A 27479-nucleotide genomic window follows, 5' to 3' on the forward strand; every position below is an offset into this window, starting at 1 on the left:
TAATCCAATAAGTGAGACTTATAAAAATACGAATTCATCATCAGAATAATCATACCTAAAACGCTCTTTGTCTATCAAGTATGCCAATCTATATCCTTCACCGACATCCTTGTCCAGACCTCCATTATGTTGTTGAAACTGATGCGTCCAGTCTCGCAATGGGGGCTGTCCTTTCACAGAGAGACCCGGAAACCGGCCAGCTACATCATGTGGCCTTCTGGTCGAAAAAGTTCTCACCTCCAGAGATGCCATCACGGACAAGGAACTTCTGGCTATCAAATCCGCCTTTAAAGCCTGGAGGCACTACCTTCTGGGGGCCAGACACACCATTACAGTCACACACAGACCAGTGAAACCTGAAATATCTCAAAACAGCCAAGGCCCAGTCCTCGCGGCAATTACGGTGGGCCCTTTTCTTCGCCTAATATGATTATGTAATCACATTTCAACCAGGAGTCAGAAACAGAAAGGCGGATGCCTTATCTCGCATGAGCATAGATGAAATAGTATATACAACTCCAGACCCAGTACCTATTATACCTGAAGACAAACTCTTGGGTATCATGACAGCCTTAATGCAAGCAGAACTACGAAAAGAAATCCAACGGACAATGAATCCTGATGCCTACCTCGCATGGCAAACTGAAGGAGAACAGTATACCATCAAGGACCACCTACCCTTTTTTAGGGATCGCCTATATGTACCCAAGAAGTAATTACAAAGCATATTATTTCATACTATCACGATTCACTGATCGAAGGGCATCCTGGTATCACCAAAACCCCAGCTAAGGTGAAAGAGAACTTTTGGTGGCCTACCTGGCGTAAGGACATCATTCAGTATATTCAGTCCTGCGGTGTCTGCGCACAAAATAAATCACAGAAACAAAAACCATCTGGTCTCCTACAACCATTGGACATTCCTCCAGTTCCATTGCACACTCTTTCGGGTGACTTCATCACTGATCTACCTCCAAGCCAAGGGTTCAACACCATCTTTGTAGTTGTGGATTTATTCTCGAAGATGGCCCATTTTATTCCTCTCAAAGGCCTCCCAGACGCAGCCACTTTAGCAAAAGTGTTCCTGGAGGCGTGGTCAAGCTACATGGCTTCCCTTCGGTTCTGGTCTCTGATCAAGGCAGCCAGTTTGTTTCAAACTTCTGGAACAAATGCTGTGCAATGGCGCAGATCGACGTTCGGCTATCTACCAGTCACCATCCCCAAACGGACGGCCAAACCGAGAGAACCAATCAGACACTCGAGCAATATTTACAGTGCTTGCTGCACCACGAACAAAGGAATTGGAAAGACCTACTATGGATAGCCGAATATGCATATAACAATTCTTTGCATTCAAGCACGGGACAAACGCCCTTCTATACCCTTCCTGGCAGACATCCACTACCTCTGAACTAGACCTTCGAGTCAGCTTGGAAATGCCAGCAGTAAAGACTCTACACACAACCATTACGCAGGCTTTCAAAAGGGCAAAGGAACACCTTATTCATGCCAAAGAAAAACAAAAGAGATTCGCCGACCAAAACCGGAAAAAGGCCCCTGATTATCAACTAGGAGACAAAGTTTGGTTAGCCGCTAAATTCGTACCCATCAAGGGAACCCGGACCTTTCATCCCAGATTCTTAGAATCTATACCATTATGGAAATTATCAACCCAGCAGCGGTGAAACTGGATTTACCACCTAATCTACACATCCACCCGGTATTCCATGTGTCCCTCCTGAAACCAATGCAACCCGGCACACAGATTGGGACACCACCTAAGCCCATACTTGTTGACAGAGAACCAGAATTCGAAGTCAAAGATATCTTGGACTCTAAATACTCTAGGACCAAGCTGTATTATCTCGTTGATTGGAAAGGATTTGGACCACAAGGTAGATCCTGGGAGCCCAGTGATAATATCCACGCACCACGTCTAATCAGGAAATTCCATCGGAACTTCCCAACCAAACCTGGGCCAGACAGAAGGAACACCATGGGAGGGGCCTTAGGGAAGAGTGCTGTCACGACCCTCGCCCAAAACCCCATCTGGCAAACCCATTGGCCAGGTGGAGTCAGGACTCGCGCCTCTAGAGCCTGGCATCCTCTTCAAAAGTCCTCATGGGGCCAAGCTCATACACCATGAACAACAATGTGCTTGGGAACTACTTTATTGTATTGTCAGCCAACATGAAGGCATCCACATAGCTTGGTTCCTAAGAACCAAGCTATGCGGTCTAGTGTTTTGGGTGTGGCAGGCCTGGAACTACTTTCCCTGGTACTACTTTACCTGGGCTATATAAACCACACCCTGACTGCAGAACATGCTTCGTGTTACTTTGCAGCTTGCAACGTGACGCTCACCGTGTCCAGCTATTCCCTCGAACCTCGGAGAAGCAGAAACTGAAAGGAGACAAAAGGAACATCATTAGCAGCAGCATCTTACCTGCAGTGTTCATCTTTAAACACTCGCAGCTAATGAGAACAGCTTCCTCGAATCTCCCGGACAGAACGACCTGAAAGAGGAAGATAGAGGCAACATTGAAGAAAGCTGTAGAGACATTTACAAATTACGAACTGCTCAAAAGGCTTACCTGGCTGGTCGCCTCTCGGCTGGCACCACTCCGGACATTCCACTCGCGCTGAAGAACACCGCGACCTACAAGGACGGAAAACACAGGTTAGCAAAGGCAAGACTGCGCAGCGCTGCGCATAGCGCTTACGTACCACATCATAGCGCTGTTAATGCGCCATCATTTACCAGCGGGGCTAAACCAATCCAGTTCGCTGCGCTGAAGCTCTGCATACCTAAGGGAGAAAAAAGAGACATTTTAAACAAAGAAAGGCATGCAGGATAGCAACAAAACTAAAGAACAGCAATAAGACATACCTGAAGAATATCAAACGGGCCGGCGTCAGCGAAGTAACTGGACCGCACTCGCCCATGAAAGACAACGCACTCCTGCAAAGAAGGCAGGACGGAGAGCACGCCTAATTCTACCACAAGGTGAGGAGAGGGTGCCAGAGGGACTGAAAGCATACAGGGTGGAGGGAGGATACTTAGCCCAGTCGGTTAGTCTTGAACACAGTACTCCTGTATTTTCAGGCAGAACCTTCCCCGCAGACCACATCAGGGCAAAGCTGAGAGGCATACCAGCGAGTAGCCCAGCTTGGTGGCGTCCCTGTGGATACCAGGTGAGTGTAACACAGTCGAGTGCTTGATTAATGAGCAGGTATTCAGCAACATGCATCTTAATGCTTAAAGCAGGCCAGATTAATGCATACTAAATTATGAATTTTAGTGCAATATTTAATGCATACAAAATTATGAACTTTAGTGCAATATTGAGAATTGAATTTGTTTTGAATGTGAGAATGAATGTGTAGAATTTTTACTGATTTTATTTCTTGTTTGTATTGGGGTTCTGACAAAGGGTCGAGTTGGCTGAAACATTATCATGCAAATGAGCTGCTGAAAATTCTTTCCTGACATGGAAGTATCAGAAAGCTTTGGGCACATGCATTACAATAACGTACATTTTCAAAAGGAAGCAAGCTGCTGAAGCGTGACTTGTAAAAAATGAGCACTTCTACTCGTGTTGTGGGTTCCGCTATGGTATTGTTGAATTCCCCTGTAGTCCCACACGAGAATGTTTGTTCTGTATTATTGAGTCAATATACATCGAGGCGGTCGGATGACCCTGCCGGTAACACCCCGCCACCCAGGTTAAGTGCCCGAGCGAAGCCTGCCGCAGACGTGTACATTGCCATTAGCACCCGTGTAGTTTCATGCGCCGTAGTTTCTTAAGTCCGTTTTCTATGTTGATGACCATGAAGTCATTAACAAGCAAGGAAACAGACTTCAGAAATTACAGCACAGCGATGCAGCGCATTGCAAGGAACGTTTTCTTTTTTTAATCAAACACCCTTAGCACCTTCATAGGAAACTACACGGGTGCTAAGATGTGAGCGGGGAGCGGGAATGAGAGGGGAAGGGAAGATGGTGCTGGGTAGCAGCACTCAGGCTGCTTGGAATATGGGCTCATACTAAGGATTACACCCCACATTCCGAGCTTCCTGATTGCCCAGAACCCCCTTCCAGGGTGCTAATAGAAAACACAATACATCAAAGGAAATGTGCAATATATTCATGAACATCAATTGTAAGTAACTAAAAGAAATGATAACTTGATTAATTTAGTAAAAGTAATTATGGCCCACCCAGCCTACCAGCTCACAGCACAACATCCTATACTCCCTAATGGTTACGTTGTGCCGGGTCCTGGCCAGCTACTTAGGAACCACAAAAACTACTACATGTACCTCTGTGGCTATGACTAAAATCAGTTTCTCTAACATATCCTAGTTTCCCCTCTTTGGGTAATGGCCTTAACAAACCTTCTAATCCTCAATGCAAATGGTCAAAAAAGGAGGAGAAAAGTGCACAATAGTCTTCGGGCCACTCCACAATTCCGGAGACAGTCACATGTATTCTCCTCTCCTACTAACCAGCTACCACAGCTAGGGGCAGTTGGCCCAGCCCTAGCCTGGTGTAAAGCTTCCTTGTCAAGTGGGTGGCAACACTGTGGAAAACCCCCTGCAGTCAGATCACCCGGTCCTAACAAAATCAAGATAAACCTCGGGAACCAATAATTTACTGACCCCATTATTGGCCAACCCTTTTTGTCCAAACGCATCAAAAGCAATGTCTACTTTCAGCTAAAACAAAACTTGTCAAGTCGTAATCTACTAGGCATCAATCAGTAAGGCTTCTGTCTGGGGTGCAGAACAGGAATAGCTACCATTCCGATCAAGGGCCACACTCTGTGCATCCATGATAAAGAAGAGGCTTTCCTCAAACGTTTAAAGCCTACGGGCAGCCTTTGGCACTTTTAACCTCACCACAACCAATCACAGCCCCAGAATCTCAGTGGTCATCGAAGGCACACTATTGAATTGGGTCGCCTTTTATCTCTTACCTCTAGAACTGAACATACCTGATCAACACAGATGAGACCACCTCTACCCCGTGCCATTGCTTTGTGAGGTCCCACAAGGCTTCATGATTTCATGCATGCTCTGTAGGATATTGCCCACCTGTCAAAATTCCTGGAAGTTACTGAGTCTTGAATGCTCAGCCACTGCCTTAACTGGGTCTCCAGAAGACCAAGTTCTTTCTACTAACATCCTTTCCAGGAGTGGACTAGGAACCAAATGTGACCATGGAAGTGAATTTCAAAGTGGCCCCACAATACTCCATATGAGCAAGCGCAGAAAGTGAGACCAACCATTCTTAGTGTGGTTTTGGTTGTTATACACCAAGAAAAGTTGAAATAAATGTGTCCAAATGGTAAACTGCTAATTCTTTGTCCATAAATAGTTATAAAATAAGTAATAGAACAGGCTTTTTGACTCATGTTCGTTCTCAGTAGAGGGGCTCCCATACCCTTCTTTAATTTGTAAAACTTGGGGTATCACCCTAAGTAACCCAGGGTAATCCAGGAGTGGACCCCTTGCTCACTGTGCCTTAGAAAGTAGAATCGCCTAGTATTTCAGTGCTGGACTGCCCTTGTGGGTGGGACAAAGACTGATATGCAAATTGATGTTTCTCATCTGTGAAGGGTGCAGTGAGGTAAAACGTGGTTGTAGATCCTCCTGAGTGGGAGAAATTCCATAGAACATGGTATTTGGTCATGTTCATTCTCCGTAGAGGGGTTCTCCCACCCTTGTTTAATTTATTTTTTAAAAGTAGTTTGACATACAAAAAATCAAACAAATAATATCTGTTTGGTAAGGGTCAGAAAAAACATATTGAAAGCCTTATAACAATTCTTCTCTCTAAAAGGCTTTAGAGGATAGGGTTAGAGTGGGAGAAGCCACCAAAGTGAGAGGGAAAGATGATAAGAATCAGAAAGGCAGGCAGCAGTCATCCTAGTTTACTGAGGTAGCACCTAAGACTGCTCAGAGGCTGCTTCAAATTGCTAAAGCTGAAGAGAGCAGAGGGGAGTTGGAGTAGATACCTAAGTGTATTTGTGGGTACTGGAGTGCTCAGAAAGGGCATTCATAAAAGAGCTTTCATAGGCGAGGCGTGTTACTGGGAGTGGAATGCAGATTCAAGGTGAATGGAAGCAGAAAGGGTATTTCAAAAGGATGCGTCTCCCTGAGTGGCAAGTCGGATGTCTTCTTGCTGAAAACTCCAGCCACTTGTAAAATGGTCAGGGACTTGGCCCTGTTTGGGGGATAGGGATCCCTCTTAAACTTGGCAGGCAGGGCCGTTGCTAGGGGGGGCTAAGGGGGCTATAGCCCCTGATCTTTTGGTTGTAGCCCCGGATAGAATCTCAGGAGCTACAGCCAAAAGACTAGCTAGCCCCCAGTCCCAACAGTTCCGACATCAGCTTAGCCCCGGGTCTTTTCCAGACCTAGCAACTCCCCTGTTGGCAGGACTGGAGACCTGCCAAGGTTTTCACCAGAGCAAAGATGGTGTGAGGGTGATCGGTGGGTGGGTTCCAGTCTCTGCTCCCCTACATGTGCCCTGTTGTATGCTGAAGATACCTCTGTCAATCACACAATGCTTGCCATACCCTATTCTGGACAGAATTCTATTTGATTCATTTTAGACTACTTGTTCCAGGAAGTCATGAAACAGAGGAGAAATGCAGTGCGTTGCTGAGTGAAACTGCTGGCTTCAAGAATGAATGTGACAAGACAACACTGGTCCCGCAAACCATCCTAACTCCACAACCAGACTTACCATATCTATGTGACTGCAGCACAACCACTAAAGCATAACAGAGAGAGACTCGAGGGGTACGGACAAACGGGGGCGAGGTCAAATGGCATTTTCAAAGTATCCACTGCGATGGCACAACCTGGGGGGACAACCCATGGGGGTTTAGTAAGTCCAGATTGACCTATGGAGGCAGGTGAGCAGATGAACCAATGGAAGAGTGAGGAAAGAAGGACACAGGAAGTAAGTGGTATAAAAACGCTGTGAGAAATGGAAAGTGTGAGCGGTGTTTGGGTGAGGTCAAGTAGAATGAAGGCAGACCAAGAGACCAGGCAGAGGAAAGACAGTATAGTAGAGCATTCAGAACATTGTATTGTAGATTGTTGCATGCTAAGTGTTGGTTGTGAGAGATAATAGTACCTGATTGCAACAGTTAGGCTGTGAATGAGTGAATGTGTTTTAGAAAGCATGACTAGTGGAAGGTACAAAGTGTCAGTGAGGAAGACTAAGAGGATTGATTGAGCGAGTGAAAGAGGTGCATGAAAGTGGGAGACGAGGAGAGGCAGAGAGTGGAGAGAAGAGACTGAAATGTCTCTTATATGACAGGAGAGAATAAGGAGGAGGGGAGAGAGAGAGAGTGGGAATACCAGAGAGAGAGGGGAGAAGAGTAGAGAGCAGAGAAAGGAGGGTTTATAGGAGAGAGAAAAAGGAATGCTGAAGAGAGGAGATCAGATGGGAGAGTAGAGTGGAGGGATGAGAGGGGAAGGTGTGGGAGTGTGTGATCATCGGAGGGACAGAAAAAGGCAGTAGAGGAGGGGAGTAGAAGGAGAGAGAAAGAGAGAGATTAACAGAGAAGACGAGAACTCTAGATAATATAAGTCATGTTTTTCTGCTCTCCCACCTCAAAGAAACCAACATTCTGGGTACCCCTGTAGCTTGCCTCATACATATCCCACTATCACAGAGGTTTTGAAATAGAGATGGCCTACCTTAGCAAGTTAGGGTTCTTCACCAAATATCTTTCTATCTTGCAGGGCTGCATGTATAGAGTTCCTAATAATGCCCTGTCATGATGCCTACCCCCGGGGACCCAGACCAAGTCCAGCAACCCCGGAAGCAGGCATCAAGTTATCCCAAGCAAGCCCAACAACCCCATGCTAGGGGCTATTTGGGTGCAGTCCTGGCGTCTATGGTGCCAGGCTCATATGGAGAGTCAGTCCTGGTGCCATAGGCACCAAGCTCATAGATTAAAACTTACCTGATGCAGACCATGCTGCAAACTTACCTGATGCAGACCATGCTGCAAGAGCTCCAAGCCAAAAGAGGCTTGGAAGGGACTACTTTACCTAGGGACTATTTTTTACTCGGGTGGGGCTGGGGAGGAATACTTACCTGGGACTACTTTGAAGGCTATTTAAACCACGCCCGAAGAGCAGCACACGCTTCACCTTATTCTGCATCCAGCAGCGTAACGCTCACCGTGCCTGCAAGTCTGCATCCAGTCTTCTGCCACGCCCGCCTCGAGTCTGGAGCTCCTAGAAAAAGGGAGAAAAGGTTAGAATAAGAGCAATACCTTTGATCCTTACCTGAATTCCCGATCCATCGCGCCTTCGAGCTGGAAGAAAGAAGTTATTTTATGCATGTCGCCTCGCCTGCTGCAGCGCCGCGCTGGACTCATCGGCCTTCGCAGCATCTTCACATTCCACCGCATCCTCTGCATGTTCCCGCCGCACTCCGGCACCTAAGGGGAAGACAAGAACAGCAAGGTGAGCCAAGGGAATACACAGAGGCAATATTAGTTACCCCCCATAGACTTACCTGATTTTACCACCGGGGGTACTATTCCTGTTCACGGGTCGGCGCAGCTTCTACTGCATCTTCGCAGAACCCAGGCCCCTAAGGGGAAACAAAAGGACAGCAAGGTGAAACAAAGGGACAAACAAGGGGAAACCTCTTCACCACAATAGACTTACCTGATTTTACCGCCGGAGGCATTATTCCCCGAGACTTCATACTTTCTCTTAGCGCCTGAATAAGGGAGAAAGCAACAGGTTACATATTGACATTATTTTATCGAACTGTGTTGGGTAATACAAATCCTTACCTGAATATTACCGGTTGCCACGAGGAACTCTTCGCTAGGGTCAAGCTGCAACCTGCAAGGAATCGGACAAGAGTGAAAGTCAGACATTTGAACTCTTACGAACTACATATTTACGGCGTCTTGCCGGGAATCTCAGAGTCAATATTGTTCTGGAACTCACCAATTCCTTCGAGCCAGTGAAGCAACTGGTTATCTACGCGCCCCTGCGCACAATGCAGGATGGAGAGCTCATCTTTCCAAACCATCAGGTGAGACTATAAGAGGGGACATCATAGGTGATCAGTGGGGAGAACAGCGGGAGTGGGGGTGTTAACGCTCAACTCAATGGGTGGTTAATTCCCTTTCTCCGTTTGCAGAAGAATATTCCTACGGGCCAAGCAAACGTAGCTAGGTGGGCCAGTCCAGTCCGTCATCTCGGTACTACGCGTCACATTGGTGGAGACCGCAGCTGTCCAGTTCAGATCGACGCCCCTGTGGGAGCCAGGTGAGCATAACAGAACGCGAAGCCTACCAACAAATTCCCAACCGGGCGTTATGGATACCTCAGAAACTGACCAATTGGCCCAATTACTAGGGGAACTGAGGGCTGACGTGCATTCCGCCCGTCAAGAAACCAATGCTGTTAGGAGAGAACTGATTTTGTCAAAGGAGCGAACTGATGACCTTGCTAGGCAACTACTGCAAAGCCAGGCTGGACAAGCACCCCTACCAGGTTCCGGGGCAAATCCAGCTCCTGTGTTATCGAGTAACCCTGTGCAAATAAACCTACCAGGAAATATTCCATTAGCTCCGCCCGAATGCTTTGCCAGAGATCCCAAAAGGTTTGCCGTGTTTATGAACCAATGACGCTTGCACTTTTTATGCAGACCTGGAGCCTTCCCAAACGATCAAGCCAAGGTAGCCTTTGTATTGTCATATCTCAGCGGCAGTGCAGCTGATTGGTCAATTCCACTAGTTACTCAGGATGACCCAATTCTTTGGGATTTTCAGGGCTTTCAAATGAGCATGGAAAGACTATTTGCCCGGCACTCCCAAGGACAGGCCCTGGATAACGAACTTTTGTCCCTACGACAGGGTAACCAGGACCTTCTATCCTACATCGCGACCTTTAATAGGTTGATAGTGGAAACTGGATGGCCTGAGGTAAAAATGAATCACGTTATTTCATCGAGGGCTTCGAGGAGAACTCAAGGATGTCTTGGCTCAAGTCGTGAACCCACCTCAAGACTGCACTGAATATATAGACTTAGTGGTCCAGTTAGATCATAGACTTCAGAACAGAAAGGCTGATCGAGCCAAGTTTGAGAATCGGGTGTTAGTCAACACCCACGCTAACCCCAAAGGAGCAGATGCTTCAGAACCCATGCAAATCGGAGGGGTTAAAGGACCCCTAACCCAGAAGGAAAGAGAAAGGAGACGGCAAATGCAATTGTGTCTATATTGTGGAATTTCTACGGGATTGCCCTATAAAACCACCCAAGAAGGTGGTAGGAGCTGCTGATGAAAGCCATATGGAGTCAGACTCAGGAAACAACCACGCCCGACAAGCGTAGAGGTCCGCTTGCCGAGCTTGAAGAAGAATACTCAGACCTCGCATTTCATCATACCAATGGTCCTCGTAGATCCAAGGCAGCCATCGCGTATGCACGCAGTAATGGCATACATTCATAGCGGGGCCAAAGGAAACTATGTGGACTACGAATTGGCTTCCAGGATGAATCTACCTCTCTGCCGAAAAACCACCTCAGATGTCATCACCACAGTTGATGGAACTGAAATTGCCTCTGCGCCTGTAACTCATTCTACCGCAGAGATGACACTATTGGGTCAGGATGGGCATCGAGAGACTATTGTGTTTGATCTAATCAAAGCCCCACAGTTCCAAATAATACTGGGGATACCTTGGTTGGAAACACATAATCCTTGTATTGATTGGCGAGAGAAGAGAATAACCTTCCCGGATTGTGCACAAACCTGTTACCCAAAGAAAAATCTGAACGCAGGCCTGGCCACAGTAACCACAGCAGTCATGCAACTACCTCCAGAATACCAAGAATTCCAGGATGTCTTCCAAAAGGAACAGGCAAACACCTTACCACCTCACAGATCGTACGATTGTCAAATCGATCTCATACCCGGTGCACAACCCCCTTGTAGCAGGATCTACGCCCTTACGGAACCTGAGAACCTTCACCTACGACCAGTACCTTGCCAATGGCTTCATTCGCCCATCCAAGTCCCCTGCATCTTCAGCTTTGTTCTTCGTGCCCAAAAAGGAAGGTGACCTCAGAACGTGCATAGACTACTGCACATTGAACCAGATAACTTAAGAACCGATACCCATTGCCTCTGATCCCTGAACTACTAGACCAAGTGAAGGACGCTTGAATATACACTAAGTTAGATCTCCGGGGGGCATACCATCTGGTACGTGTAAAAGAGGGCGACGAATGGAAGACTGCTTTTCGCACTAAGTATGGGTTATTCGAATACCAGGTGATGCCTTTCGGGTTGTGCAATGCACCAGCAGCCTTCCAATACTTCATGAACGATGTCCTTCGTGAACTCATTGAAGTTTGTGTTGTCGTATATATCGATGATATTCTAGTATACTCCTCTTCAGAATCTGACCATGTGAAGCACATCCGAGCAGTCCTTGAGAAATTGCGCCAGCACAAACTATATGCAAAACTGGAAAAATGCGTTTTTCATGCCACAGAAGTTGAATTCCCTGGGTTAATCCTGACCCCAAGAGGAGTCCGAATGGACTCACGAAAGGTGGAGGCAATCCTTAAGTGGCCATCACCAAGTTCAGTTAAAGGAATACACTCTTGCAAAAAAAATAAACGCTTTATGTGGACTGAAGAAGCTGAAAATGCCTTCCAAGAGCTGAAAGCGAAATTCACGTCTGCACCTGTATTAAAGCACCCGCGCCCTAAACTTCCATACATAATGGAAACTGATACATCCAGTCTAGCCATGGGAGCTGTCCTGTCTCAAAAGGACCCTGAAACTGGCCAGCTTCACCCAGTAGCATTTTGGTCCAGAAAGTTCTCGGCACCCGAGTTAAACTATGCGGTTACCGACAAGGGGTTATTAGCCATTAAATCCGCCTTCAAGGCGTGGCGGCACTATCTTCTCGGTGCCAGGCATACCCTTATTGTGATCACCGACCACTGGAACTTACAGTATTTAAAGACAGCCAAGGCCCAATCGTCACGCTAACTCCGATGGGCATTGTTCTTTGCCGAGTTCGATTTCGTGATAACCTATCGACCAGGCTGTAAGAATGGTAAAGCAGACGCCTTATCCCGAATAGGGATGTGAGAGGCAGAAGTGAACCCAGAACCACTACCTATAATTTCCGAACAAAGGATTCTTGGCATGACTACTCTACAGACACTAAAGGACATTCAGGTAAAGATCCAGCAACTCTTTGATCCTACAGCCCTGCAGGACTGGGTAAAGATAGGCCCGGACTACTCTGTCACCAATGACCTGCCGTATTACCAAGGGCGGCTATTTCTGCCACACAAGGAACTACAAGAGCTAGTCATTTCCCGTTATCATGATACCCTAATGGAGGGGCACCCAGGTATTGCAAAAACTGAAGCTAAAATTAAAAGACAATTCTGGTGTCCCACCTGGCGAAAGGATATTAAATCATTTGTGATGTCTTGTGGCATTTGCGCCCAAAACAAAAGTCAAAAGAAAAAACCAGCTGGACTCTTACAACCTTTAGACATTCCGCCTACACCATGGCACACCTTATCGTTAGACTTTATTACTGATCTACCCCCATGCAATGGATTTAACACCATTCTAGTTATTGTGGATCTTTTTTCCAAGATGGCCCACTTTATTCCTTTAAAGGGATTACCTTCAGCTTCAATCCTGGCCAAGGAGTTCCTCGAAAACATTGTTCCCATACACAGATTTCCGTCCGTATTGGTTTCTGACCGGGGCAGTCAATTCATTTCACATTTTTGGAAGAAATGCTGTCAATTGATGCAAATCGATGTGAGGTTATCGATCAGTCACCACCCCCAAACCGATGGTCAAACGGAGAGGACCAACCAGACTCTCGAACAATACCTGCGTTGTATGTTACATCAGACTGAGAGTAATTGGAAACACATTCTTTGGATCGCCGAATATGCATACAATAATTCAGTACACTCTGGAACTGGACAAAGCCCCTTTTATACCTTATATGGGCACCATCCTCGAACCTCAGACCTTGACTCACCCCAACACTTAGAAATGCCCGAAGTGGACCATCTGCACGCTACGATTACACAAGCCTTTAAGGAAGCAACTGCACATTTAAAACAGGCGAAAGAACAATACAAGAAAGATGCTGATCGGCATAGAAGTGATACTCCACAATACCAGATAGGGGACCAAGTATGGTTAGCCACAAAACATATACCTCTAAAGGGAACACAGACCTTTAACCCCAGATATTTGGGACCTTACTCTATTAAGGCCATTATCAACCCGGTGGCTGTCAAGTTGGATTTACCTGCTGATATGTGAATTCACCCCGTCTTTAATGTGTCACTTTTGAAGCCAGTGCAACCAGGGACAAGACTAACCAAGCCACCAGACCCCATCCTTGTAGACGGGGAACCCGAATTTGAAGTTAAGAACATCCTGGACTCCAAGCTGATAAAGTCAAAACGTTTTCATTTAATCGAATGGAAAGGTTACGGACCACAGGAAAGGTCATGGGAACCTAGTGACCATGTTCATGCACCCCGATTGGTGAAAATATTCCACCGAAATTTCCCAGACAAACCGAAACCACAGAGAAGAAGGACTTTAGGAGGGGTTTTGGGGGGGAGTGCTGTCATGATGCCTACCCCCAGGGACCCAGACCAAGTCCAACAACCCCGGAAGCAGGCATCAAGTTATCCCAAGCAAGCCCAACAACCCCTGCTAGGGGCTATTTGGGTGCAGTCCTGGCGTCTTTGGCGCCAGGCTCATATGGAGAGTCAGTCCTGGCGCCATAGGCGCCAGGCTCATAGATTAAAACGTACCTGATGCAGACCATGCTGCAAACTTACCTGATGCAGACCATGCTGCAAGAGCTCCAAGCCAAAGGAGGCTTGGAAAGGACTACTTTACCTAGGGACTATTTTTTACTCGGGTGGGGCTGGGGAGGAATACTTACCTGGGACTACTTTGGAGGCTATTTAAACCACGCCTGAAGAGCAGCACACGCTTTGCGTTATTCTGCATCCAGCAGCTTAACGCTCACTGTGCCTGCAAGTCTGCATCCAGTCTTCTGCCACGCCCGCCTCAAGTCTGGAGCTCCTAGAAAAAGGGAGAAAGAAGGAGAAAAGGTTAGAACAAGAGCAATACCTTTGATCCTTACCTGAATTCCTGATCCATCGCGCCTTCGAGCTGGAAGAAAGAAGTGATTTAATGCGCGTCGCCTCGCCTGCTGCAGCGCCATGCTGAACTCACCGGCCTTCGCAGCATCTTCACATTCCACTGCATCCTCTGCATATTCCCGCCGCACTCCGGCACCTAAGGGGAAGACAAGAACAGCAAGGTGAGCCAAGGGAATACACAGATGCAATATTAGTTACCCCCCATAGACTTACCTGATTTTACCACCGGGGGTACTATTCCTGTTCACGGGTCGGCGCAGCTTCCACTGCATCTTTGCCGAACCCTGGCCCCTAAGGGGAAACAAAAGGACAGCAAGGTGAAACAAAGGGACAAACAAGGGGAAACCTCCTCACCACAATAGACTTACCTGATTTTACCGCCGGAGGCATTATTCCCAGAGACTTCATACTTTCTCTTAGTGCCTGAATAAGGGAGAAAGCAACAGGTTACATATTGACATTATTTTATCGAACTGTGTTGGGTAATACAAATCCTTACCTGAATATTACCGGTTGCCACGAGGAACTCTTTGTTAGGGTCAAGCTGCAACCTGCAAGGAATCGGACAAGAGTGAAAGTCAGACATTTGAACTCTTACGAACTACATATTTATGGCGTCTTGCTGGGAATCTCAGAGTCAATATTGTTCTGGAACTCACCAATTCCTTCGAGCCAGTGAAGCAACTGGTTATCTACGCGCCCCTGCGCTCAATGCAGGATGGAGAGCTCATCTTTCCAAACCATCAGGTGAGACTATAAGAGGGGACATCAAAGGTGATCAGTGGGGAGAACAGCGGGAGTGGGGGGGTTAACGCTCAACTCCACGGGTGGTTAATTCCCTTTCTCCGTTTGCAGAAGAATATTCCTACGGGCCAAACAAACGAAGCTAGGTGGGCCAGTCCAGTCCGTCATCTCGGCACAAAGCGTCACATTGGTGGAGACCGCAGCTGTCCAGTTCAGATCGACGCCCCTGTGGGAGCCAGGTGAGCGTAACATCCCCCCAGTGTGGGCAGCCAGCCACCTCCTCATGCCCACCTTTGCTGTGTGAGAAAACTGAAGGTGTCTCACCAATTAGACCCCGCAGGTCTGTCGTCCAGGTGGTCAGGCCACAGCCATCGCTATCGGATACAGTTCCTGGGGGTGGACCAGTGGGGGAGGATCACCTGGGGAGGGGTCTTCGGGAAGTGGAAGTCGGAAAGACCAAAGGAAATATCGAGGCTTATTACCACCAAAATGACATACGCCAATCACGAGTTCAGAGTTATAAGTATACTTTTTAATCAAAGTACAGATAGCTATCTGGCTCTCAAGCACCTTGCAGTGTGTACCAGCAGACACTATGAGGGAAGAGAGTGCTGGACATCATGAAGCATGCATTATTTATACACAGTCCCGGCCACATCATTAGCCCTTCTCCAAGTTAATATCTTACAAAGGTTCATGCCCAGTTCACATGACAAATACAACAATATTGTGTTTAAATACTTCAGATGTTTTCCTGTCTACAAAATACAATGGTTACAACTTTGTTCTGTCTGGTCATGTTGGTTCTCCAACTTAAAGGAAGTCCAGTTTCAAGAAACAAATTCAATGGGTTTCTGCAAAGGCACATAGTTTTAGTTGTCCAACATTCAGTTCCAGTGTTTGTATAAGGATGAAGCTATTGGTGCAGACAACACTTGAATTGAGGTTCAATTCGGCTCCAAGGTTTCTTAGCACAAGACAAACATTCTGCTCTCAGCAGCCTCGATGTTGACATAGTTCAAAGTTAATTTTGCTCTGCTGCAGCCAAATACACAGATTAACATTTTAGGACAGAAAGCAGGAGTCAGAATCAAAATAGTGGATGGTTCTAAGATGGCGGGGAAGTCAACTCAATTCAGGTCTGTTTAAGCGCGGTTTTCAGTACAAATGCGAATGCGCTTAGGCCATTGTTCACAATCAGATGGTATTATGCGAATATGGTTTGACAAACCCTCCTTTTGGCCTAAGTCAAAAGCATTACTCAAACATTTTGACTGTACAAAGACCATGTATCGCTAATAGAGCACCCTGAGTCGCTGTTTTCTAAGACATCAATCGCCATTAACTCTTTGATAGCAATTTACTGCATTAGTAAGGCATTGGTCACTTTTTCAGGCATTTGTATCTTAGGTCCTAGGTCCTAGTGTATTCATTGTGCACAACATCCTACTATCATGGAACATATGATAGGCAGACATTGTATACAACAACAGCAGAACAGAAAAATACCAAGGATCACCGTTAAGACTGTGAAAATGTTCCAACCGCGAGATCACAACAAACCCCAGAACCATGTAGCTAGATTCCAATTTCCCTCTGGGACATGTACTTCAGTGCTTAAGGTATGCAAATTCTGAATTGCCTTAAATATGGCGGGGGAGGAATCAGGTACAAAACACAACATGCAGATCCCAACATTTTGCATACTCCACCACGCTCAGCTAAAATGATGTCTAACACCATTCTATTTTGGAGGGCTACTAATCTAATTGCCTTTTGCTCTAGCGTCATGTTGTACAAAATATCAGTGGTCCTATTGATGGTTTTCTCTAATACCCTTGCTAATCTTCTGATATCCTCGAAATTCATTATCTGTCCCCAGAATGGCACAAAGGACTTTGCAACATCACCCAAGACTTGTGAAGGAGTATTACCATTCTCATCCCGCCTTGGGCAAGCTCTAGAGACTTCGGTGGTGGTGGCAATATATACTCCTGGCAACAATATCCCCAAGGAACAAGTACCCTGCCAATCTCTGGGTAACCATGGATAGGCCTCATTGCCGCAAACAAAGTAAACAAAGTAAACAGGATCTCCTACATACAGAGGTCTATCCTCACTAGTTAACACTGCAATATTTGTGCATCCCGCAAATGTACCCATTGGTCGGGAACCCTCTCTCTGTATGCAGAATGAAACAGTTTCTGGACTATGGTTGATAGTATAAGAAGGCATGACATTGCTATTACCTACGGGAGCCATCTTGAAGGTGATTAATGATTGAAAAGGTCTAGAAAATAAATCTGTCAGAAGGCCTAATAGAAGTAACATTGAGTTTGCTCCTATTCGCAAAGAGGGAACATCCTAAAGGTGTTAAGGCTCGTTTCTCAAATTCATTAAGATTAGTCCCATCAATGTTCCCAGAAATACTGTCATTCCAACGGCCAAAGAATAGTGCCCTGAGCGAGGCATAGCAAGCAGTAGTTAAAGGGAGAGGATGACTATACCAGCCTAGTCCCTTTTCCCCATGTTGTGGCAAATGCAAACACACCCAGCAATTCGTTTTGTGTAGAATCGCATGGGTAGCATTCATAATCATTCAAAGAGTGTTATTATGATAACCTCCTCTGTGTTGGCTGACTCGCGGAGGAAGAGTGTGCAGATGCACATAAGGTGAAGGCACAGTAGCGATACTTGCAGTCGGTAATACATTATCAAGCGATGCACACTTTCTAGATACCAAAACCCAAATGAAAATATGATGACTAAACAAACCGCTATTGTGACCTGTAAACATTAGGTCCTTGGGGACCATAACCCTTGATGGGCAGATTCATTATTAGAGAAGTGACCAACATTCATTTTCGTACCAGTGACTTTTAAATTGGGCATTGTTTCTTAGAGTCCGTTAAGAAGCCTCTCCGTTGGCTCCTGACCACGTGGCCTATGTTGATTGAAGGTAACTTTGCTGGTCCCCACCTCTTATTTATTTTCAGCAGAAGAGTGACAAGGGACTGGCTCAACAATGGTCTCTTGTAGGCACAGCCGATGCTGTACTGTAAGTTCGATTTCATGGTCGCAGATCGTACCTTAAGACTCCAGGTATGGTGTGATCTGCAAACAGAGTGTCCTCGTTTCCTGAAGGCAATGAAGACAATGAGGAAGGAGAAGCAAGATTGCTTGATGGTGAAGAAGAATTCGAAGAAGAAGCAACAATCTCCCCTGGCCCCACAGTCCTAGGAAGGTCTTTCATAGACAAAGCTGCAGTCTCACCAAGCACAACGGACTCAGGAAGGATTTCTGGGACACCCTCGGTGTCGATTAGAGCAGACTCGTTGTGAGAATCAAGATCACAAATTCCCTTCTCCTTGCCTTTGTCGTAGGCCAGAGGAAGAGGAATCCTCTTCATGTGTGTTGCGTGGATCCAGTTCTTCTTGTTGGTGACTCGGACAGCAGTCTGTGTGGCCAAGAGAACTTGATGTGGTCCTCTCCAGTGAGGTGCGAGACAGGAGGCTCTTTCAAAGGCTTTTAGTAGCGCCCAGTCACCAGGTTGAAGTCGATGACCTGGACCCTCGTACTTTACTGGGAGGGCTTCTCACACCTGCTGATGAATCAAATACACGTTTTGAATTAACTGGTCACAATATTCAGAAAGAGGTACATGCTCCACATCCTTCAATAACTTGGGTTTTGGCATCTTCCATATGTTTGCTGATCTCCCCATGACGATTTCATAAGGAGAGAGCCCTGTCTTTGATCGTGCTGATATTAAGGCTATTGGTAAGGCGTCAGGCCATTTCAAGTTGCTATGAGCGCAAACCTTTGTAATCTTGTTTTTCAATATGCCGTTATGGCATTCTACAAGACCAGCACTCTGAGCATGCCTGGCTGAATGGAACCGTTTATCGAACTGTAATCCCGCGCATACTTGCAGGATGACAGCAGCGATAAAATGTGGACCATTATCAGACCACATGACTCTCGACAAGCCAAACCTAGGAAATATCCCTTAAGCATGACTTTCGGCGTTGACATTGCTGTGACATCTCTTAGAGGAAAAGCTTCAACCCATTTACTTAAAGCGCAGATGACTATAAAAACATATAATTTTGACAACACTCCATTTCGATAAAATCAAAATGTATGATTTGGTGTTGATGTACCTTTGCCAATATTATGTTGTAAGCATACCATGCAACTTTGGACAAGACGCTCAGCAGTTTTTTTTAATATTGGTATTATACCATACAGGATCTAACAATTTGCTAATCTTTTTGGCACATATGTGTGTTGGACCATGAGCCATTGTCACCATAGCGGTAACATAGGCATTGGGTAGCATCATTTTTGTTTTTCATTATCTACCCAACAACCCTCATCATCTAAACTTGCTGGACCCTCAGCCCACTGTTTAATTTCATCTGGAGTGGCGTCAGCCTGAATTTCTTTTAAGCAACCAATTCATTCTTCTATCACACAAGTGTTAGTGACCCCTTTTGTTGGTTCTAACACATACATTTTGGAATGCAAATCGGTGGCAGTCTGTTTGGCTATTCTGTCAGCAAAAGCGTTTCCTTTTCCCACATCGTCCATTACTTTCTGGTGTGCTGCGCACTTCATTATTGCTAACTGTGTAGAAAGCACAAGTGCTGAAAGTAGCCGAACTATTAGAGTGCCATGCTGTATCTTAGTTCCATGCGAGGTCAAAAACCCTCTCTCAGCCCATAGTTGACCAAAGTTGCGAACTACCCGAAAGGCATACTGGCTATCCGTGTATATGTTCACACTAAGCCCTTCAGAAAGTTCACAAGCTCTAATCAATGCAATAATCTCTGCGGCCTGCGCAGAATTATGCAGAATTCGGTTGGTCTCCACTATAGTGATTAATGTAGTGATTGCGTAAGCAGCAGTGGATGTACCATCCGGAGGTTTGAAGCAGGAGTCATCACAAAACAGCTCCCCTTGTGGATTCTTTAAAGGTGTATTGCTTAGGTCAATTCTGCCCTTAGTTTCTTGTTCTGTGGTATAGAGGCAGTCGTGTGACATTTTGTCACTGCAATCAATTTCTTGCGGAAGAGACAATAGTTTGGCTGGATTTAATGAGCAACATCTCTTAATTTGAATATGTGGTGCAAATAGAATCAGCTCGTACCTAGTTAGTTGTGCTGATGTGAGATGTTGCGTCTGTGTTCTGTTTAATAGAACGTCTACAGAGTCAGGTACCATCACGGTTAAAGAGTGACCCAGAACCATACCCTCACTTTGTTTTACAGATGCAGTGGCAGCAGCAACAGCTCTCAAACATCTCGGCAAAGCGCATGCAACAGGGTCTAACATGGAGGAAAAATAACCGCACAGTCTATTATTGGCTCCATGTTCCCGTGTCAAAACAGTCAAAGAGCATCCATCACATTCATGCACATATAACACAAAGGTTTTTTCATAATTTGGTGTGCCCAAAACTGACGCTGAACACAACGCATCCTTGAGCAGATCAAAAGCTTTCTGGCAATCCATGTTCTATGCTAAAGGCAAAGAAATGCCCTTCTTTGTCAGTGCCAACATAGGTTTTATCATTAATGAAAAATGTGGAATCCACTGTCTACAGTATGAAGCCATACCTATCAAGGCTCTGTCCTCTTTCTGTGTATTTGGGACAGACATGCTAGAGATGTTTTGTATCCGTTCAGGTGTCAGTCTTCTTGCCTCCTTCGACAGAAGGTAGCCTAAATAGGCGACTTCTTGTTGACAATACTAAAACTTTTTTAATGAAGCCTTATGCCCATGTTCTGCTAAATGAATAAGAAGCAACACAGTGCTCTCCTTGCAAGCAACTTCAGAATCTGCAGCTAGATGCAAATAGTCTACATACTGCAACAACGTGCAAGTAGAAGGTAACTCAAGTATATCAAGCTGTTCCTTCAATGCTCTACTATAAATGCTTGGGCTCTCAGTGTACCCTTGTGGCACACGAGTAAATGTAAACGCGTGTCCCCCTAGGGTTAACACAAACAAATATCTACTGTCAACATGTACAGGAATACAGAAAAATGAGTAGCTGAGGCTGGAATCATGGTCAATATTGTAGTAACATCAGGTACAATTGGAAACTGTGGGGCAACAACCTTATTAATAGCGAGTAAGTCAATAATAAAGCGAAAAGGAAACACATTATCCCCTTTCTTATAAACAGGTAGAATCAGACTATTACACACGCTCCCTCAATTTCCTCAATCAGACCTATGTGTACAAATTCAGAAATAATACTCTTCAAAGCCTGCTCACCTTCAAACGAAATCGTATATTGCGGAATACGCTGTAATTTAATATATGGTTTCAATACAATTTTAACCAGTTCCATTTGTAAAATGCCAACGTCATTGTCATTAACTGCCCATAGATGTGTCGGAACCTTATTCAATTCGGGTGGTAAAGGTCTAGACAAAAATTGTGGAACGGAAGTTTGTTGAGGTGAAATCGTTAAATACACTCCATCCGGAGAACAGTAAATTACAGCATTCAATTCTTTCAACAAATTCAATCTCAACAGATTTTCGCCTCAATTTGTCATCAGAAGGAATGGACATGAATCCGTGAATGGTCCCAGTGAAATCGGTACCGGGTGAGAGACCGGACTAACCACTGGTGTACCAGAAAACCCTACAGAAATGTTGTTCTGCCCTGACAGGGGAATTCCTGGAACCCGTGAAAGATCAATAGAACACTTCTGTGCTCCTGTATCTATCAAAAATAGATGTTCCATATTCCCCACCTTCATTTCAACATAGGGCCCTTTCTGATCGACGGGAATAGGTACTGGTTCCAAACTCTGCTTCGGGCTGTCCTAGCGGAACAGTATAACATCAAATGCAAGATCCTCAGAAAAATAGACAGTGGAAGGATTATTGAAAATGTACCCACTATTAACACTATGTTGCTGACTATCCTGTGAAGATGACTGCTGATTCCGAGCGAACTGACTTTTACCAGGACTCCCTATCCCAGGACGGCTTCTGGATCGTCTACCCATGACACCATATGTGCTATTCGATCTCTGCTGAAGGATCGGGCATTGTGCTCGCCAATGACGTTCCTGTCTACAATAGGCACATTGGTTCATGTGTACAGGACCCAGTTGCGCATTACTCTGTGGTGTAAATTGGCCTCTAAACTGTGTATTCCCACCTCTGGCTCCTCGAGCGATCTGCTGCAACAGAACTCTAGTTTTCAAGTCTCCCTTCTTCTTTTCCACTCTTTCCTTCTCTGAATTAACTCTTTTTTCATAGTACTGAGCCATATGTAATGCTTCAGATTGTGATTTTGCTTGCCAAGCGCTTTCAAAAGCCATTATCTGTGATTGAATTTCAAGCAATAATCTGCGTACAAACTTGTCTACAAATAGTCTTTTCCCTGACTCCGTACTCAAATGTTGACCACTAAAGTCTGAAAATACTTGCTCAAATCTATAGAAATACTCAGTTAGACCTTCTGACTTCAATTGTACGCAAGCCGTAAGCTTGTCCCATATGATTCTTTTTTCGGGAACCAGAGTTTTTAATTTAGCTACTATTCTGTCTGGCAATATTAGTATCACCTGTGGCGGTTTCTCACCAGCCTTCCCATCCCCATCTATTGGCACCAAGTTAACCCATGTATCCCCCATCCCTGCCTGATCGTCTATAGTTCTGAACTGTTTCCATAAATCAGCAGGAAGTATCACGGGAAGCAGCCAATCTATATCACTCAGTGTGAAAACTGATGAATGCAAGACAGATTCAATTTCTTTATAAAATCCTGTTGGATTCTTCCTAATATCTGGAATCGTTTGTCTAATGGTATTCACTTCCTGTCTAGAAAATGGGACATGGACAAACTGTGAGACATAATGTGTTTCAATAGTAGTGGCTGGTGTGCCTGCTGCAGCATTTGCTGGAATTTCTACTTTCGGAACAAATGTCGGAGGAACCTCTCTCATTGGCAATTGAAAAATAGGCAATTCTGAATGCTTATTTAGCAACAAAGCTAAATCAAGTGACAAAGTAGTCAAAGCAGTATTGGGCGAAAATGCTCTCTCATAAATGATCATCAAATCTGCGGGACAACAAACCTTTCTCTTCATAAACTGTAGATACTCTACCATCAACTGTAACACTTTCCTTTGCATTGCCGGAGCATACTGACTAAAGGTGTCATGCACTTCAATGGGAGAAATTGAAATATCTGAAATCTATCTAAGAGCGTCTCTTGTGCAAATGCGCATTTCTTCACGCATTGGTTTCAATGGAAGAAGAAATTGTTTCTGCACATATGAGGCTTCTAGTTTATTACCATCTAATTCATCTTCCTGGAACCGATCTAGCTCCCTTTTAGACTCAAATACCTTCTCAACATGCTCATGTACTTTCTCCACAGTGTCCCTTGAGCGGGCAAGGACATTCAAATCCCTCAACCCCTGTGGGACATTCATGTCCGTCAAATTACTCCAAATATCAGCCAAATGTGTTCCCATCCCTTCTATCAAAATAGTTTGTTCGGGAATACTTTCTTGGACAGAAATCACAACTAAATCAGCCGATTCTTCACCCTCTTCTATATATTTTTTAGTCCAGGTATACAATTCTCTTTTTCTAGCTTTAGATACTGTACCATGAGTCACTATTCTTGAATCAGCCCCCACCCCTTCAACCACTACAAGTGGAGCAGAACCACTTGGAAAAGAAAGTTCAGACAAATTTTGTTCAATAGGTAGCGGAGACACTACCGCTGGCGGTGGGGATGGAATTAAGGGAACTGTCTGAAAGGGTGGAGGTGCAGGAGGAGGAACAACAGCAGGAAGAGGAACAACAAGAGGAAGAGGAACAATAGCAGGAGGAGGAGGAACTACAACGGGTGGAGGCACAACAGCGGGAGGAGGCACATAAGGAGGAGGAGGTGCAGTTGCAACAGTTCTACGTTCATTCAACAGTTTGTTAATTAGTTCATCTGATGTATGAAAATCCTGTCTTCTGTACATCAAGTGAAAAAGCCCTTTCCATACTTCTAATAGATTCTGACAGTTTCTGTTGATCATACACTGGTGCTTTTTCAGCATTAATCATGTGCCTACGTGCATGCATTTCTTTACTTCTGAGTTGCTGCATAGCTTCCTTTCTCCAATCTTTAATTGCATCAAATGCTGTAGACCTAGCCTTTTTCTACAACGATTTAGATTCTAAATACTCTAAATGGGCAGTTTCAAAACTACCATGAACTGGCCACTGAAGTTCAAAAAACATGTCTAGTTTGTCTGTGCCAAATATCATTAAATACAATACTATTTAGGCCGTACTTACAGTACATTAAACAAGCCAGCGACCCAATGGGTGACGCCAGTTGGCCTTGTCCCAAAGATTGTCTATCTCTGTGTAATAATCCCCTGAAACAGGATGACAATTTCCCAGGCATGTCAGAACACTGGTGTTACCTGGCATCGTTTGTGTTTGCGATTACAAAACTGCAACCAATATCAGGATTCTATGAATCGGGGCATGACTCACCTGATTTCAAAACAAAGGACGTCCGATTGGATTACAAAGGATCATCATGGTTGGGGATTTTGGCAAAGAGCCCGCCTCGATATGGGGACCATCGTCATGATGTCCTATCGAACCGCTTGCTCACCGTCCAGAGATCGGATAGTGCAGTACTGTCGAGGTGTTGTGTCTCATACAAGGTGCTCCTTCACTCTCCGATCCCGGTCCGATAGCCGCGTCTTCTTGTTCAGCGAGGTGACATCCATCTTGAGGATCCCTATTCGGGTGCCATCTGAAAGACCAAAGGAAATATCGAGGCTTAGTACCACCAAAATGAAATACGCCAATCACGAGTTCAGAGTTATAAGTATAATTTTTAATCAAAGTATAGATAGCTATCTGGCTCTCAAGTGCCTCGCAGTGTGTACCAGCAGACACCGTGAGGGAAGAGAGTGCTGGACATCATCAAGCATGCATTATTTATACACAGTCCGACCACATCATCCAGCCCTTCTCCAAGTTAATATCTTACAAGGGTTCATGCCCAGTTCACATGACAAATATAAAATTATTGTCTTTAAATACTTCAAATGTTTTGCCGTCTACAAAATACAATGGTTACAACTTTATTCTGTCTGGTCATGTTGGTTCTCCAGCTTAAAGGAAGTCCAGTTGCAAGAAACACATTCAATGGGTTTCTGTAAAGGCACATAGTTTTAGTTGTCCAACATTCAGTTCCAGTGTTTGTATAAGGATGAAGCTATTGGTGCAGACAACACTTGAATTGAGGTTAATTTTGGCTCCAAGGTTTCTTAGCACAAGACAAACATTCTGCTCTCAGCAGCCTCAATGTTGACATGGTTCAAAGTTCATTTTGCTCTGCTGCAGCCAAAACACAGTTTAACATTTTAGGACAGAAAGCAGGAATTAGAATCAAAATGGTGGATGGTTCTAAGATAGCAGTGAAGTCAACTCTATTCAGGTCTGTTTAAGCGCGGTTTTCAGTACAAATGCAAATGCGCTTAGTCCAATGTTCATGATCAGACGGTATTATGCGAATATAGTTTGACACACTGAGGGTTAAGATGCAGTATCCCCTTCCATGTAACACCTTTTCCCCATCCTACCCTGTAGGATATTTAGAAGTTCTACCCCCTTTTCCCCCACAAACACTTTCTTACACAGTAACAGACAACGGACTAACACCAGGGCCGTTTACCTGACATGTCCCAACACACGGTTCAGGCAGAGTCAGGCAATTGACAATAACCATGCACACCTGACAGCTCTTTCCCTTCCCTACAGGGATAAAAGTCAGAACAGGAAAGCACACTTCAGGCAAGGCCGAACGCACGAGGATACAGCTAAAACCAGGGGCTATATTGTGTAGATCCCAGAGCTTGGGGCAGGCTAAGCAGTGATCTGTGAGCTCATGGGCAGAATACCCAATAACAGAGACAGAGCCATCTGAAGGTACAACCTTCTTTATAATCCCTCTACATGCTTCTGGTCCCCGGCTCTAGTAGCCCCTCCTCTTCTTCTCTCATTGCTGTGCCATGTCCTTCCTCCCCTCCTTTAAGGTTGTCCGTAGTTTAAATGGGGACTGTCCTTATTTAGTCTGCAACATCTCCCCCCTGCTTATCATCATAGTGGGGTTGATATCTTTCGTAGCTTTCTGGTGGACGTCTTGTATACACCTTGATCTTGTTGGCTGTTTTTCCCCTTCCTTTCCACCCCAAAGTCCATGTGCCACCTCACAACCTATGTCTGGGGTGTGCTCCTCTTTTGGGGTCGCCTCTGCCAGCATTCTAAACACTTGTGTCCACTCACTGTGTGCCTTTGTGGCCTGGCAGTATCTGTTACTTCCTCCTGCAAAGATTTCCTTGACAACGTCACCTCTTTCATGGAGTTCCCCTTCCCCTTTGGTGTGTTCCTCTTTCTTACCCTCTGGTGTGTTCCCCTTTCCTTTGTTCCTCCTGCTACACTCTAGCTCTGAGACATTCTCATCTTCCTCTTATTGTTCCGTTTCCATAGGTTTTGCAGCTCATCCTGTAATCTGCCCGCTGGTGTAGTTCCTATTTCCCACACTTCTTCCACCATTTCCTTTTACCATCTGTCCCCTGTGTCTTCATCTTCTTCCGTTTCATTCCCTCTTTTTGACCCTAGCCGTCTGCCAGGATCTTTGTACACTTGGAACCTCCCCTTTCTGTTATCTCCTCCTGCACTGCCACTTTACTGTATTGTCCCCCGGATCTACGCTGATTTTACCACGGCCGGAAAGTTTGCAAGAGAAATGTGCGAACCACCAAAAGTTTGCACATTTCCCATGCGAAAACACATTGAAACCCCTAAATATCCTCACCCCCACCCACACCCAGAACACACCCATGACACTTCCCACACCCTCAACACACCCCCACCCACGCCCCCAACATACACAAATCCTACTTACCTTTTTCTTCACGCTGAATCCCTGCGGCGCCAGTTCCCTTTCACTTCTGTGATCGGGAACCGGCGCCGCAGGGTCTGTTTCTTTTCTTCTTTTTTTTACCAGGGCTGCAGGGGTTTCCCCCACAACCCCTGCTCACTATACTGTAAAGTATAATGAGCGAGGTGTTGCAGGGGACAACCCCCGCAGCCCCTGTTTTTTATTTTCTTTTGTTTTTCGGTTGTGCTGCAGGGCTGTCTCACCCGCAACACCCCGCTCACTGTACCACACAGTATAGTGAGCGGGGTGTTGCGGGGGACACCCCTGCAGCCCCCGCAGTCTTTTTTTTTATTCTTACCTATAATGCTACCACCAAAGGTTCGAACTTTTGGTGTTCAAACCTTTGGTGGTTTCATTTTTAGGACTTTTCGTCCATGCAAACTTTTGGATGTGGTCAAAACGTACCGTTGCTTGTCCCCCACTGCCACTTTGTGTGTAATCTCTTCCTCTTCTTCCAGCAGCTGTCTTTGAGAACCTCTCCCTCTTCTCTACTTGTTGCTTGAAC

The sequence above is a fragment of the Ambystoma mexicanum genome, chromosome 4q (assembly GCF_040938575.1).
Source record: "Ambystoma mexicanum isolate Mex_15411 chromosome 4q, UKY_AmexF1_1, whole genome shotgun sequence".
NCBI lineage: Eukaryota > Metazoa > Chordata > Amphibia > Caudata > Ambystomatidae > Ambystoma > Ambystoma mexicanum.